Raw genomic sequence first — 15318 nt, forward strand, 5'->3', positions numbered from 1 at the left:
GCTTTTCGTCGTCCTCCGTCCTCCCGGCCCCTGATTTAGGGAGAACAGGAAAAGCCCCCAGCTCCCGCCTGTCTGAGGAAGAAAGAGGCGGGCACAGGAGGACAAGAGAGTGTGGCTGGCTGGGTAAGCAGCTCACGAAGCATCCTCGGCCAGGGCCTCTCGCACTCTGGCCTCGTCACCACAGCAGCCTGACCCTGCCCCATGACAGCAACCTCTCCTGGCCAGCTGTTTGAGATGCCACACCCCAGGGCCCCCACCTAAGCTGCTGAACAAAGACGCCTCACACCTCAGAGGAAATGAGGTGAGGCAAGAGGCAAGGCAGGGTGGCCTCCCTGACTGTCCCCCCCAGCCGAGGGGGAGGGGCCCTGGAGCCCTCCCCCTTCTCCCCCAACCCCCGCACTTGCAACACCCCTTCCAGGAAGGCAACAGGATGCAATTCCTAACCTTTTGGGAAAATGACTCAGAGCTCTGCGAATGTGAGGATCAGGGTCATAAAAGCAAGCAGACCCTTCCCCGTGCATTGAGCTTGAAGGGGCACAGCTCTTCTGCAAGAAAGCCCAAAGGAGGAGGGCGGGGGCCTGTACCCCAACCACCAGCACTGCACACCCCCGCCACACTTCTCACTAGAATACAGCTCTGATCAACCACTGCCCCGCTCCCCACGGCCTAATGAGTGAAGGCAGGTCCCTGATACCCCAGCCCTGCCCTCAGCCCCCCTGTCTCCACACCCACCCACCGGATCCTGACTCCCACACCCAGACTGAGCCCTCAGGGCCCAGAGTGGCCTGTGAAGTCTCCTCATTCTGCCCAGATCTCCCCACCCTGCCAGCCACTCTTCCAGGGAGCCAGTCCTGACCGCCCGGCCCTCACTCTTTCTCCTCCTCTACAGAAGACCACTCCGTGCTCTGATCAGGACCCCACTCCACGCCTCACCAAGCTCTCTGCTGGCCTTTGTGCCTCCCATCTCCCTGACTGCGGTCTCCTTCGCTGGGTCCCTCCTAGAGCCATGTCTACAGCCATGTCAGTCACACTGAGAGCAGCCAACAGGTATTCGACACCACAATGAGCCTACAAGGGCAGTAATGTTATCCCCATAGTACAAATGAGCAAACTGAGGCACAGAGAGGCTTAGCTTCTTGCCCGGAGGTCACAACCCCCCTCTCTGAGATGAAAGGTGGGAGAGAACTTGCAGAGCAAGAAGGTGGCAGGAGCAGTGGGGTGGGAGGCCCTCCCAGAATCCCAGAGAGACAGGCCTGGCTACTGTCAGGTCCTAAGCACCAGAGGGGTCCTCCCAGATCCCTTCTTCACCCACCCAGTGAAGCAGGGCTGCTGTCGTGAGAACCCAGGGCTGGCTCTGGGCCCCAGGCCCCTCCAGGCCGCCTCTCCCTCTACAGTGCCCTTTTCTTCCACTGATGGTCCAAATAGTACCCATCCAATGAAGTCCATGTGCTCCAGGAAGCTACCGTCCATCCTTCCCTCCCTGGCACTCTAGGACCACCCATCACCCGTGTTTGTGGTCTTTCATGGAGCAGCATCCTTCTGCATCAGCCCTTTCCCACCAGGTGTTTTCCTGGTCAGTGGGATATTATTAGGAAGTCTTCAAAAAAAGATTTCTATGGTGAAATCAGTTTGGGAAACACCAAATGGTTTCTTTTCTGCAGGACTTGTCAGAGCTTTTAATTCTCTTAGCACACTGAATCTCTCACAGGGTAGGGGACTAAATTTGCCAGTTTCTGCCCTTACTTGTCCCCTGAACCCTTGAGGTTTCTCAGAACAGTCTTTGAGAAATGCCACCCCCTCCCACCTCCTCAGGACAGCCTAACACAGCAGGGGGCACACGAGCAGGAATCAAAGTAGGGAGTGACTGGCTTGGCCCTGCGGTCCTATTAGGAGGTATGTGGGACATTTGGGGAGCTCAGCCTGAGAGCCCTCTTGGCACTGCCCAGAGTCACTGAATCTTTGCCCTCAGTGTCGGCCCTTCCCACCTTCCTTTGGGTGAGGTCACTGCCCACCCTCCTGCCAGCATCTGAAGGGGCCTCCTCTGACCAGTGCCCTCAGATACCACCCTCCAGGCCATGCAGAGCCCAAAGCGTAAGGGGCCTTGGGAGATCCCCAAAGCAAGCTGGACAGTGCTTCCGTGCGAACTGCTCACTCTACTCCATCATTAGCATGCAAGGTTTAATATTACCAAAATTAAAATGTATTAAATGCCATTCTGGGAAGATGCAGTGCCCCACCTAACAAACCTGTGACCCTCCCCCATCTCCGGAGGGAGAGGACTGAATCCTTCAATTTACAGGAAACTGAGGCCTCAGAGGGGAGCAGACACTTGCCTGTAGTGGCCCAGCCAGGGGCAGAGCAGAGAGAAGCATCCAGGCCTTCCCACTTCCAGGTGCACGGGGGAGGTAGCCCACCCCACCCACGGCTCACGTAACCATCAGCGGCAGCTACGAGGCCCAGGCAAGGGACACTGCACACGCCAGGGGTAGTGGCTCAGCAGCTGGGGAGACTTCGGGGGCTTTAGGAGAAGATGGCATGTCTGGGGCTGGAGTCAGCTGTTTCCCCAATCTCCTGGGCCCCACCCTGGCTGGAGGAAGAGTGCTCACTCCAGATTGGCTACCCATAGGGCCGGGCTCAGCTGTGGGCAAAGATAAGATGCCGTACATGCTGCCTGCATGTCACTCTGCCCTGGGACAGTCGCCTAAGACACCCCCTTGTGGTCTTGGGAGTTCCTCACAGTCAGACACCCTAGAAATCAGGCCTGTGTTCCCTGCCTGAGACCTAAGCCCTGAGAGGCTCCCCACTCCGCCCCACCTCACAGCACAGTAGCCCCCTGCATCCCGCACCCTCTCTACACTCGCCTCTGCCCTGCCCCCATCTCAGCTCTCACACCTCCCCCAAAACAGTCCACAGGAGCTGGGATAGTCCCCTTTACCTGTTCCAGGTCCCACCTGACCTGTGCCTGTCCCTGCACCTGCCTGGCCCCCGAGTCCCCAATCTCAACCCTCGCCACACAAAGATGCCCCATGGACCAGCAGCACTGTACCACCCAGGAGCCTGGTAGAAATGCAGGGTCTCAGGCCCCACCCTAGACCTGCTGAATTAGAACCTGCATTTTAACAAGCTACCCCGGTGACGCACGTGTATGTCAGAGTTGGAGAAGCACTTTTATAGATCACTGCTCTGATCAAGTCATTGTACCCCTGGCCTGTAACCTTCGATGACTCCCCTGGGGCCCAGTGAATCACGTCCAAACTCAGCAGCTCGACAGTCAAGGCCTTCCCCAACCTGGCTTCGACCCACTTCTCCAGGCTTGGGGTCCCACTCCACCTCAGGAATGCCATCCCCTCCTCTGTTGGCCAAAGCCACCTAGGACTTTAGGACTCTCTAAAAGCACCACCTCCTGCAGGAAGCTAGTCTGAAGTGCACCTCATTATGTCATACCTGGCATGGCTCATTCTTATTCCCTGCAGAGTGGGGATTCTGTCCTGTGTTCCCAGTGGCTCTGAGTGCCAGGCTAGGGCATACGAGATGCCAGGTGCTGACCGCAAGCCCAGCATCCAGGTGTCAGGAAGTCCACTCTCAGCTCGAGCCTACCAGCCTCAGGATCTGCCTCAGCATTCACTTCAACTCAGCAGAAAAGGACTGGGGCAGCGTGGGCAATCCTCCTCCATACTCCCTGCCAGAGAGCAAGCACTCCAGAGCACCATGGGCCGGGTGTGCTTCTAGCAGCAATGTGCTTACTCAATGCCTCGGTTTCCCAAAATGCAGAAGAGAATGCCACCAGCTCTGCCTCCCTCTTTTCCTGGGGGCTGGCAGGATCTACCAAGATAGAGGAGCAGATCCTCTAAACCCTGGGGCTCAGAATTTGGAGCAAAGAGACTCCATCCCCGTGTGGTCAGCAAATCCTTGCTCAGCCAGCCAGCCAGACCCCTTGGAGGCCAAGTCACCTGCCAACAGGTGTCCGCATGACCAAACAGAAAAGCCTTGCAGGACAGGGCTGCCACACCTTCCTTCCAGCCCCCTCCTTTCTGGCCCAGTTCCTGGGGGCTGCCATCCCATGGGGAGTCCTCACTCCTTTACCCTGGGTCTGCAAGAAGCCACTCAAGCATGTAACCCCCAAGAGTTCTCGGCTTCCACAACCTCTGGGGAGCAAAGAAAGAGAGTCTCTCTATCCCATTTTACAGACAGACAAGAGGTAAGGACAGGGCCAACAGGGAAGTGGACTAAGCTCTTTTCAGTTTGCATTTCTCTGTTCCCCCAGCTCTGCTCCCATGTTCAGCCAGGCCCTACTCAGACCCGCATCCAGGCTCCCAAGGACAAGTCTGAAGCTCCACCTCACAACATTCTAGAAGGAATCCAAAACAGGCCAGTTTATCTGCAGAGCCCCTACTGACCTCCCCGGGCTCCCCAGAGGCAGATGAAGAGGGCAACGGAGCAATGCTAAACCCAGAGGGGTGATAATCTAATGGTGGCATCTCAAACAGGGAGCTGTTTTCATACCAGAAGCAGCTGACCTCCCCAGCACCCCAAAATCACAGTGTACATGACCCCCAACTCTTTGGCCTGGGCTGGGAGCCTCTCCTGGAAGAAAAGGTGGGGCGTGAAGCAGAGAAACCCAGCTGCCCACTCTGAGCGAGGACCCCTTCTCCCTTAGATGGTGTAACTTCTTTCCTACCTCCCCAGCCCCCAAGGCCAGGCACCTCTGGGAGTCAGGAAAAACAACTTGATTGTTAAGAAGCCTTCCGCTAGCACGCATCTGAGAGGCATGAGCAAAGTGGCAAGTGGAGAGGTTTAGAGCATGGATTCTGGAGCCACATTGCCTGGGTTCAAATCTTTGCTCTGTCACTATTGAGCTGTGTGACTGCCTCAGTCTTCCCATCTGTAAAGTGGGAATAAGACCTACCTTATAGAGCTGTTAAGAGGATTAAAGGAGTTAATATTTGCAAAGTCCTTAGAACACTGGCACCCAGTGAGTAGACCAGGGTCCTGGCCCAGCTCTCCGCCTCTGCCTGATTTCTCCCACACAGGATAGCCTCCTTGCTGCCACCTATCCCAGCTCGAGGTCTTTCCTAGGCATGCCAGCCTGCCCCTAGATCTGGACCCCCAGCCCCTAGTTTCAGCACTCACCTCACAGTATTACCTGGGGTCCCTCACCAGTCCCCCTGTCCAGGGCCCAGCTCCCCTCCCTCCCAGATCTGAGGTCCCCTGGCTCTCAGCTCTCTATTCTGAGAGCACCAGCCACACAACTCAGTTCTCAGCCGGCTCCTCTGCAAACAGGAGAGCTGTGGGTGGAAAGACAAGGATCTACAGAGACTCCCAGCCCCAGCTCCTCCCTGGAGCTTCAATTCCCTGCCCTTCAGGGCTAGGTACCCAGCAGTCACCCAAGGCCTGGCCTGAAATAAATCACTGGATGCCCAAGCCAAGTGCCATAGGGAGCTATTGAAGGTTTTAGAGGAATGAGATTATCTAATCAGTTTTCCTAAATCATTCTTGATGCTCTGTTAAAATGGATTAGAGAAGGGCAAATGTAGATTTGGGGAAAGTGGGTAGCAGCTACTACCGCTTGGCCTGGGGCAGTAGCCTAGGGCAGTAGCCGAGGGTAGTAGCCCTGGAGTCAGAGCTGAAGAATAATAGGCCTAAGATAGATTTTGCAGAAAGAACCAAAAGGACTTGCTGTTGGACTGAATGTGGGGAAGGAGGCAAAGGGAGGGGTTGATGCCACCTGGTTTCTTGTCTTTAAAGGTGGGTGGGTTATGGGCCCTTTATCAGATGGGAAGGCCTGGGGAGGGTCACATTTGGGGATTGCAGTCAGGGTTCTGGTTCATCCACGTGAAACTTTTCATCCCAATGAGACATCCAGGACATCATAAATCTTCAGAAGGGTAGCTGGATAGAGAGGCTGGGGCTGGAGATAAAATTTGCCACTTAAAATCATAAGAATGAAAATGATGTACATTTCAGATCTGTATGTCTGTAAATTAATGCTTGATTTTAAAAATCATAGGGAAGAATGAGAGCTTGGAGGGTATGTAAATAGAAGAGAGCCAGCGGAGGGGCGGAGGCTGAGGACAGAGCCCTGGGATCCCCCAACATTTAGAGTTGAGTGGAGGAGTTGTCCCTAAAGATGACTAAGGAAGGGCCAGCCAGGGAGGGAGGAAGAAAACTAGAAGAAGCCAAGAGAGGATATTAGTTCTAGGGGGAGAGAATAATCAACAAGACCAAGGAAGGTCAAGGAAGACCTTCCTGTGGGGAAGACCTTCCTGTGGGGAAGACCTTGCTGTCGGGGCGTGGAAATCACTGCAGACCTGTCCTGGTCTCCAGTGACTCAGTGAAGTGAGGGACCAAAGCCAGGTCAGGTGGGCCGAAGGACCTAAAGGATGTGCTCCAGAGGAGCAGGTGCAGACAGCTCTCTAGAGAAGTTTTGCTGTGAAGAGAAGTGGGGAAGTGGGTGTATAGCTGGGGGAGAATGAGAGAGGAAGGCAAAACGGCGCTATGAAATGGGGGAGAAGGGTGCCAACAGACGTTCCTATGCTGTTGAGCATGATGGGGGGCGGGGGGGGGGGGGGGGAAGAAGTCACTTCTAACACCAGAGACAGGAGAAGTAACTGAAGACTGGGGGACAGGGAACGGCCCACCTTGAAGCCCAAGCAGAGGCATGGGCCTGCGCAGGAACTAGGATGCTTGCCCCCTCCCTCCCCCCACCCCCCCACAACAGAGGGAAAGGAGGCAAAGGCGGCAGAATGCAGATGTGGGGCCTTTACTGCACACACTTTCTTTCAGATGCCCGCCACCTATCCCTCCGTTCTACCTATCCCTCCGTTCGCGCCACTCCAATGACCCCCGAGACACCTGTCGTTTCGCTGCTTGCTCCAAACACGGACAAGTTGCCCCCCGCGGACTGGCACGGGATGTGCCACCACCAACAGGTTCTGCAAACAACCGGGGGGCACATTTCACCATCTGGGCCAGCCACTGTGCTTATCTCATCAGGCTGTGCCCCTGCCCGGTGCAGCTCCGAGGGAGTCCACGGGACCCTCACTCGCTCTACTAGAGCCCCAGCCCCCAGCCCAGGGCAGTGGCTGCCCCCAGCCCCTCTCCCAAAGTGAGCCCTCAACACACGCTACCCCTTGCCGAGCAGCCCGTGAGCCCCTCCGTTGGCCCTTCGGAGAGAGCTGCTCCCCACCCTGCCTGGGACCCCGCGAAAAGACCACCCGGATGCCCGGAAGCACGGCAGCCCAGCCTCTCCCTGCGTCCTCGCCGGCACCGGAGCTTTCTCTTCTTCCCCAGCGCCCACCCTCCGGCCGCCCGATTCGTCGTGGGGCGTCAGCGCCCGGCTTTGTCTGCGCCCACGGAGCGCGCCCGCCGGGCGTCCAGGCGCTCCCCTGCGGCTCGCCACCCCCTGCCCGTGCAGCCCCCAACCCGGGACCCCCGGCCCCCGCCCGACGCAGCTGCCTAGACACGAGCGAGGGGGCGCCGCGCCCCCCGCTGGGAACGCCGCGCACCCCAGCCCTCCGGCCCGAGCGCCGCGCTGGCCGCCGGAGCCCCGGGCCGGCCGAGCCCCGGGGCCGCTCCGGGCCCCTTGCCCTCCCGCGGCGGCCGCAGCCCCTGCCTGCGCCCGAGCGAGGGCTGGGGGTCGGGGACCAGGGGACCAGGGGACCAGGGGCCCGGGGGCCGGGGCCGAAGAGAGGGCGCGCGGTACCTTTCCCTGCTGAGCCGGGGAAGTGAGTGTGCGGCGAGCGGCGCTCCAGCCTCGGCCTCCTCCGCCTCCCTCCTCCTCCAGCCGCCTGGCTTCCTCCTCCCGCCGCCGCCGGGACCGTAGGGGCCCGAGCCAGCCGCCTCGGCCTGTGTGGGGCCCCGCTCCGCCTCGCGTCCCCGGCCCACCCCGCCTGGTCCGCTCCGGCCGGCCCCCGGCTCCGCCTCGGGGCGGGGCCGCGCCGAGCTCCTCCCCGGGCCCGCCCCGCCGGGAGCCGAGGGACCGGAGGCCGCCGGAGCCGGGACCGCAGCGCCCCTGCCTCCGAACCAGGTGCCGCGCTCCCCACCGAAGCCCCACGCCCGCCTCCTCCAGCTGGGCGCCAAACGTCGCCACCCCTGCATCCCCCAGAGAAAAGCTTCCAGCCGGCCCGGGCTAGGCGTAACGCAGGGCCGAGGCGACGAGCAGAGCCAGGACGCGGGCCTCAGTTTACCCGCGGTGTCCAGAACCATGCTTTTGGAAGGTAGGGGCGCCCCTCTCTGCTCCCAGAGCTGCCTTCGCTCCGCAGACCCTCCACGGGATCTCCGTTGCCGTCCGAGGGCTCGTCCCCAAGGGCCACCTCCGATCTCATCTTCTCCCCAACACCGCTGCCTCCGCCTCCACTCCCACCCCCTTCGCCTCCGAGACCTCGGCTATCAATCTCTAACCCTCAACAGCAGGGCACAGGGGGCACTCGAATCGCCACAGCCTGTCTGTCCCTTCGCGGCCCAGGGCCGTGAGTGGAAGTGGCCTCTTTAAGAAAATATCCTGCACTGGTACCCACTGCCTCATCTTCAGTATAGTAAAAATCGAAGCAAATGTAAATGTGAGGGTCACTTTTTTTCTTAAAAAAAAAAAAAATCAGAATTATTTGGAAATTATTTATTCGTTTTCTATTTGAGATTCTGCAAGTAATGCCCAGGTGTCCTGTATGGGTTTTCATTTGTTCTAGTTTAAGTTGGGGGGGTGGGGCAGGAAGCGGGGAGTGCTTGGTCTGTGACAAGTTCACTCTTTTTAACTCTGTGAGCATCTCCAGGGCCTCCTGAAGCTGACAGAGCCCCAGTCCAAGGGGTGCAAGCCTTTGGGGGAAGCCAGGCCCCTGCTCTGAACTGGCTTTCAGGCTGAGGAGGGTGCCTCACCTAACCTGCACCCCAGAGGGGACCCACCAGGCCCCGCTTCAGAGCAGAGGTCCACATGGATCCAAAGGCCAGGAATCCCTGCAGAAATGGGGTTTGATGCTCCCTTGAAGGAGGGACCTGCTTGGGTACAGACTGCAAGGCAGGGACGCAGTGAATTAGAGGGGAGGTTTCTTAGGAGAAAAGGCCTTGTCATTACCCAAGCTATTCCCTTCACCCAGAAGCCTTTCTCTCACCTCCTTACAAACCCATATGTCCCCTTGGAGTTAAACCTCAGGTTAAATGTCACACCCTCCCCGTGAATCCTTCCCTGTCACCAAGGAGAGCAGAATGTTTATGAGTGGGCTCTCGGCATTGGATTTCCGGGGTTTGAATTCAGCTTGCATGTGGCCTCTCTGTGCTTCAGTTTCCTCATCTGTAAAATGGGGTTAATAAATAATACCTACTCCAAAGAGTTCTTGTGAGCATTAAATAAGCATATTAATATGGACCTGACGGGTTACAAATGATGGGAAACTACTCAAATTGGCTTGATGTAAGCAAATAGGAAATTTATATGCTCACACAATGGAAGACTTCCAATGGTACAACTGATCGGGTACCAAGAGACTCAAAAAACATCATCAAGACTTAGTCTTCTTCTCATCTTTCTTCTCTGTTCCTTGCAGCGGCAAGATGGCTGCCAGCAACTCTAGGCTCCATCCTCACAGCCCAAGTCCTCATTTCTTTCAGGTGTCCCAGAAAAAGCCGAGGTTGCATCAAGTTGGCTCTGAGTGGGTCACATATCATTGTTTGGACCTGAATCCTATGCCCGACCCTGGAGATGATCCCATCCAAACCACAGTGATGAAGAGTGAGGAAGGGTGACGTCAGAGCACTGTTTGCAATTAGAAGGTGAATGGACCCAGAGCTGTGTGCCAAGCACACAGAAAGTTCATGAAAAGTATCGGCCATTGTTGAGAACCTTCATCATGTTTCAGGGGTGCCCAACACCTTTTGAGCATTCTTCTTTGTTTGAGGAACTTTCCGTGTCACGAATCCTGCACCCTGTACTCCAAAGCCAGAAGCAGTCTTTCCCAGTCTCCCTTGCAGCTGGGGAGCTGGCATCATCCAGGCCCTGCAACCAAAGGCACCAGGGAGGATTTTCATGTGGAAGAGACCAATGCGAGGAGACACACGTCACCCAGAACCCATTCAGGAGGGCGGTAGCAAGGATGGTGCTGGAGGCATCTGGCTTTAGGGACAACAGTGGCAGAGGTGCTGGAGTACTTGCCAAAGTAAGTTTCAGTTGTCTACTGCTATGTAACAAACCAACCTCAAAACTTAGTAGCTTAAAACAACAACAATTTCTTATTGCTCACAACACTATGGGTTGACTGGACTCAGCTAGACAGTTCTGCTGCTGCATATGATGTTGACTGGGGCCAGCTGGAAGCTTGGCTAAGGCTGGAACTAGGAAGCAGGTCCTAGGCAAGCACCTTGAAAACAGCACCATATTTTCGGCCTTGGTTCCTCCATGGCTCTATTTTAATGTCCATCACCACCACTATCTTTCCCCCCACAGGTCTGGCCTGACTCCTGCCCTTTTCCCCACTCATACCACCAACCCCTGGAAACCTTGTCAATCTCCAGCCCAACCCTGAACAGTAGCCACCACACAGGATTTGGGGAAACCAAGAAAAACAAAGTAAGCCGTGTATCTCAAATCACATGAATAAAGGAGGGAGGGCCAGTCCAGAAAGGCAGAGCAGAGGGTGGGTGTGTAAACGGTGACCCTTCCTCAAGCCCTTTGCCTTCTCTGGTCCTAACTCCCTCCCCTAGGAATGGGAGCTCTGAGCAAGATGCCTTCTAACATTATCCCCTGCGGGCGCTGCCCTTCTTGCATCTAGACCTCCCCAGCTCTCCGAGGAGCCATGCACTCAGCTTCAGTCAGGAGACCTCTTCTGAGCCCTGAGTCCATGCCAAGCATGCTGGGCCATCGACGTCAGCAGCAGAGGAGGTGACCTCGGCCCAGCTGACTGTCCCACGGCATCCCAGACATCAGAGCAGGACAGCCCAGGACCTCCTGGCTCTGGTGAGGCAAACTGACCTGGTCATGGCTGAGTGTATGTGCCTGTGTGTGTCAGCATCCTGGTCCCCACCCGACCCTGGGGGGCTGTGGCGGACTGCCTCGCTGACCACAACCCACTGTGTCAGCGACAAGTAAACAGGATGAGTTGATTGCTGCCTCCATAAGCAGATGCCAGTCACCATCTAAACAGGAAAGAAAACAACCCATGGGGAGGGGAGCCCCCGCTACTCTCTGCGATGTAGGAGAGGGGAGGAGGAGACAAACAGAGAAAAACAGAGATGGACAGAGACAGAGAAGCAGTGAAGGAGACAAAAAAGAAAGCCAGAGCTGGCAACTCAGGCAATACTGAAACCAAGGCCATGGGCTGCCGTGTTTCCACCAGCTGCTCTGTGCCCCCACAGGTGCCCCTGCTTGCCAAGCTCCCTTGCCTCGAGCCAGCCCCCACACATCAGACCTCCTGCCCCTCTGCCAATGGAGGTCTCCCCACCCTCCTGCAGGCCCTGCTCAGGCTACAGCTTGTCCTAGAAATCCTCAAGGATAAACCACCCCCAGGGTTCCCTTCCTTTTGCACAGAAAAGTTGCAAAGTGTGTCTCCAGCCAGATATATTCCCAGAGGCTCATCTTCTCCTTTTGTGCCACTACTGAGTCTATTAACGTTGTAGGATACATGATTTGTCCCACTTTCAAATAGGGACACTGAGCCCTTTGTTGGTCCATCCGAGGCCACCAGCAAGTGAGGAACAAATTTAGCCTCCTGCGTCTTAGCCTTTCAACTCCCATCCTCTTTCCTGGTCCACTGATCGCTGATCTTTCTTGGCCTGCCTCCACAGGTCTTCGTGGCAATATGTCTTGATAGCAGCACCAAAGGCCAGTGACTCAGGTAGGGGGAGGCTGGGGCTGCCAACTTCCTGGGCGGAGCATTTACCCACTAAACAGACCGTCCTCTGAGTCACTGGGAGGATTGGGAGATCCTGGAGGTTGGGAGAGGCTGACTCATCCTTGTCTTTATTTCAGCTGAGGAGGAAAAGGCCTTACACGTGGGAGATTGGCCAGTTCGTCGTTGTTTCCCCACAGACTTGAAAACTGGAATTGAGCCATGTAGGCAAATGGAGTAGGCCTCAAGAAGATCCTTGTGACAACCCTAGAAGACATGAGCCAGGGAGAGAAAGGAGAGTCCAGGGTCCTTTCCAAACGCTGTGGGCAGGAGCGAAGATCAAGATACACGAAACTCAATATTCAAATTCAGACTCAGAAAAAGTACGTTTGAAGGATGTTGTTTGCCTTGCACAATAATCTTTCATTAGAAACGGCATTCCATTCTCGGCAATTTACGGCATTCCATTCTCGGCAATTTCCGGGGTTTGCTTATAGATCTGTCACTAGTTAAGAGAGAAGACACCCCAGAGTTCATAGCTCTAGGAACATCTGCCCCAGAGAATGGCAGCTGTGGTCACCTACAAGTTGCAGATCATCCCTAGTGCCCTTAGTTCCTTCACCCTAGTTGAGAGCATCTCAAACCTTTAGAAATCACCTGGAGAGCTTGTGAAAAACACAGATGGCTGGGCCCCACCCCGAGTTTCTGATTCAATAGGTTTGGAATGGGGCCTGATCATTTGCATTTCTAACAAGTTCCCAAGTGATGCTCTTGCTGCTGGTCCAGGAAGCTCACTCTGGGAATCACTGATGGAGTTAGACGCACCTGCCTGCGCCCTCTGCCCACACCCCAGAGGACTTGGCTAGAGAGCGCTGCTGGGGAGCACTCCATCTTTATGCCCTTTATATCCCGGACGATAGGGCTCCACAGGACACTCTGCATTGCCTGGTGCACACGCTGCACATGCTGTGGGTGTTGCCTTTCCCACTGTCTGCTATGACTTGTTCACCCCTTCTCTGTCCTCAAACCTCCAACACCTCCTCATGTGCCCAGCCCAGCTGGTGAGGAAGACAGCTGCCATCTTCTTCATTGCTTCTCAATTCATTGAGGAAACAGATGCCATCGTCTTCCCAACACCAAATCTTGAGAACCGCCTGCCTGGGGCCCACTCTCTCTGCCCATCCTCTCAGAGATGGAGGAGGTGTCCTGCTCCCACTCAAGGCCATTCACACCACTTATGTCCCTCCTCCTTAAGTTCTCCCTTCTCTTCTTTGTCTTCCCTCACTCCCTTTCTTATGGGAATAGTGGACCATTCCCACAAGCATACAAACATCTTCTAGCATCTCTTATCTTTTTTTTTAAAGCGCTACCCCAGACCTCCTTACCTGCCTCCAGCTACCACCCCATTGCTCACCTACCATTCACAGCAAACCTTCTTTAAAGTATTGTAGCTAGTTCCCATCACCACTTTCTCCCTTCCCAACCCACTGGAGTCTGCCTTCCTTCCTTAGCATGCTGCTGAAACCCCAACAACTCACTCATTGCCAAATCCAGGGGTCCTCACCTCAGTCTCTCAGAAACATTCAAGACCACTGACCACCTCCTGCCGGGAAGGCTTTCTGCTCTTGGCTTCTCCTGGTTTTCCTCCTACCTCACTGGACGCACCCTCTCTGAATGTTGGAGGGCCCTAGTCTTGGAACTGACTACCTCCCCTTTCCTACATTCTCTCTAGCCCCTTGGCTCCAACACGGTGCCTGCTAAATCCACATCCACAAGCCCATGACCACTCCCCTGCGCTTGGATTTTTGTCCAACTCCCTTTGAGCATCTCAAATCTCAACATGCCCAAAATAAAACTCTTGATTCCCTTGCCCAGTTTGAGTTTGTGTTAAAATATGCATAACATAAAATTTACCATTTTAACCATTTTTAAGTGTACAATTCAGTGGCATTAAGTACAGTGTTGTGCAACCATCGCCACTATGCATTTCCAGAAGTTTCTCATCATCGCAAACTGAAACTCTGTACCCATTCAATAAAAACACCCTCTTCCCCCAGCCCTCCCGCCCTCAGCCGCTGGTAACCACAATTCTTCTTTCCGTCTCTCTGAATTTAGCTATTGTGGGGACCTCATATTAGTGGAATCGTGCAATGTTTGTCTTTTTGTGTCTGCCTGCCCAAATTTTTCCTCCTTCAAGTTCCACCATCCCCCAATTGCCCAAGAATACTCCCTCGCAATTAAAATGAGTTTCTGAGCTGTTCTTCCATTTTATTTTTTCAGATATTTGTTTTGTCATTTAAAAGTTTTAAATATAGAAACTAAAATAAAATAGCCAAGAAAGACATAACACCATGCTTCTACCTCTCAGATTTAATCATTGTTAACATTTTATCAGTTGCTTTGCAATTTTTAAATACGAGAATAAGGCATTACAATTCAAATTGTAATCCCCTTTTAATTCCCACCACCAGAGGCAACAATAGGTAAATTAAATATGCATCATCTAGCCAATTTTTATAGTGTACACCTATACTATATTTCATCTAATCAAAGACACCATCATTTGTAAGATGTGCTGTTATTTAAAGCCCCACTTAAAAAGAAAAACACTGCCCGTTAAACTATGACGCAATACTTTGGAATCTTATATTTTCTTTAATACTTATTAAAATAACTCTTTTAGACTTATTTAGATATATATTTTTTATCATATGATATTTCATTAGATGTAAAATGCCATTTATTTTAAGATGCATTCTGACTCAGATTTTTAAAAATGTGTCTTAGGATCAATGAATTATGACATCACTCGTGCACACAGAAGAAAGAAATTTCAAACAAAAGAAAATTGTTTAAGTATTCCTAAATCTTCACATTTAAAGTTCAACTCTTCTGCATCACTTTTTTTTAATTAATAGACTTAAAAAAAAAGCTTTAGATTTACAGAAAAAATTGAGCAAAAAGTGCAGAAAGTTCTCATGGACCCCCTCACCCTCCCTCCCAATTTTCTTAATTTTTAATATCTTGCATTATTGTGGTGCGTTTGTTATAATTGATCAGCCAATATGGATACATTATTATTAACTAAAGCCCATAGTTTACATTAGGGTTCACTCTTGGTGTTGTACATTCTATGGGTTTGACAAATGTATAATGACTTGTATCCAACGTTGTAATATCATACAGATTAATAGTCTCACTACCCTAAAAATTCTCCATGCTCCTCCATTCACCCCTCTCTCCCCCCAAGCCCTTGACAAGCACTGATCTTTTCACTGTCTCCATAGTTTTGCCTTTCCCAGAGTATCATAGAGTTGGAATCATACAGTTTATGTAGCCTTTTCAGATTGGCTTCTTCCACTTAGCCTTAAATGGTTAATTAATCCTCAAATAGTCTTGAAACATCAAGGGATGCCAGTGTGTGGTCATACCACTAAGTCCCTGTACTTTTTGGTGAGCTTATTCTACTTTTTAATAATTTTTAAAATTATTTTCCTTACTAGAA

At 53.5% G+C, this 15318-nt stretch overlaps 1 protein-coding gene and 1 long non-coding RNA gene across 6 annotated transcripts in view; one reads left to right on the plus strand and one right to left on the minus strand.

Annotated features, from left to right (window-relative positions):
* Positions 1–15318, minus strand: part of SMOX (spermine oxidase) — a 139743-nt gene that overhangs the window by 28842 nt on the left and 95583 nt on the right. The window contains exon 1 of one of the 5 annotated variants that reach the window (XM_044747812.2): positions 7703–7875. The exons of 2 other annotated variants lie outside the window; for them this stretch is intronic. The gene's annotated coding sequence lies outside the window, so the exon portion shown is untranslated. Of the gene's footprint in view, positions 1–7702; positions 7877–15318 lie in introns of those variants that run through there. 2 more of the 5 variants (XM_070485617.1, XM_044747811.2) reach the window with 2 other exon arrangements.
* LOC123277098 (uncharacterized) lies at positions 10758–14065 on the plus strand. Its single transcript, XR_006513754.2, has 3 exons — positions 10758–10942; positions 11770–11819; positions 11954–14065. It is a non-coding gene; the product is annotated as an uncharacterized lncRNA (long non-coding RNA).

The sequence above is a fragment of the Equus asinus genome, chromosome 15, assembly GCF_041296235.1.
Source record: "Equus asinus isolate D_3611 breed Donkey chromosome 15, EquAss-T2T_v2, whole genome shotgun sequence".
Taxonomy (NCBI): domain Eukaryota; kingdom Metazoa; phylum Chordata; class Mammalia; order Perissodactyla; family Equidae; genus Equus; species Equus asinus.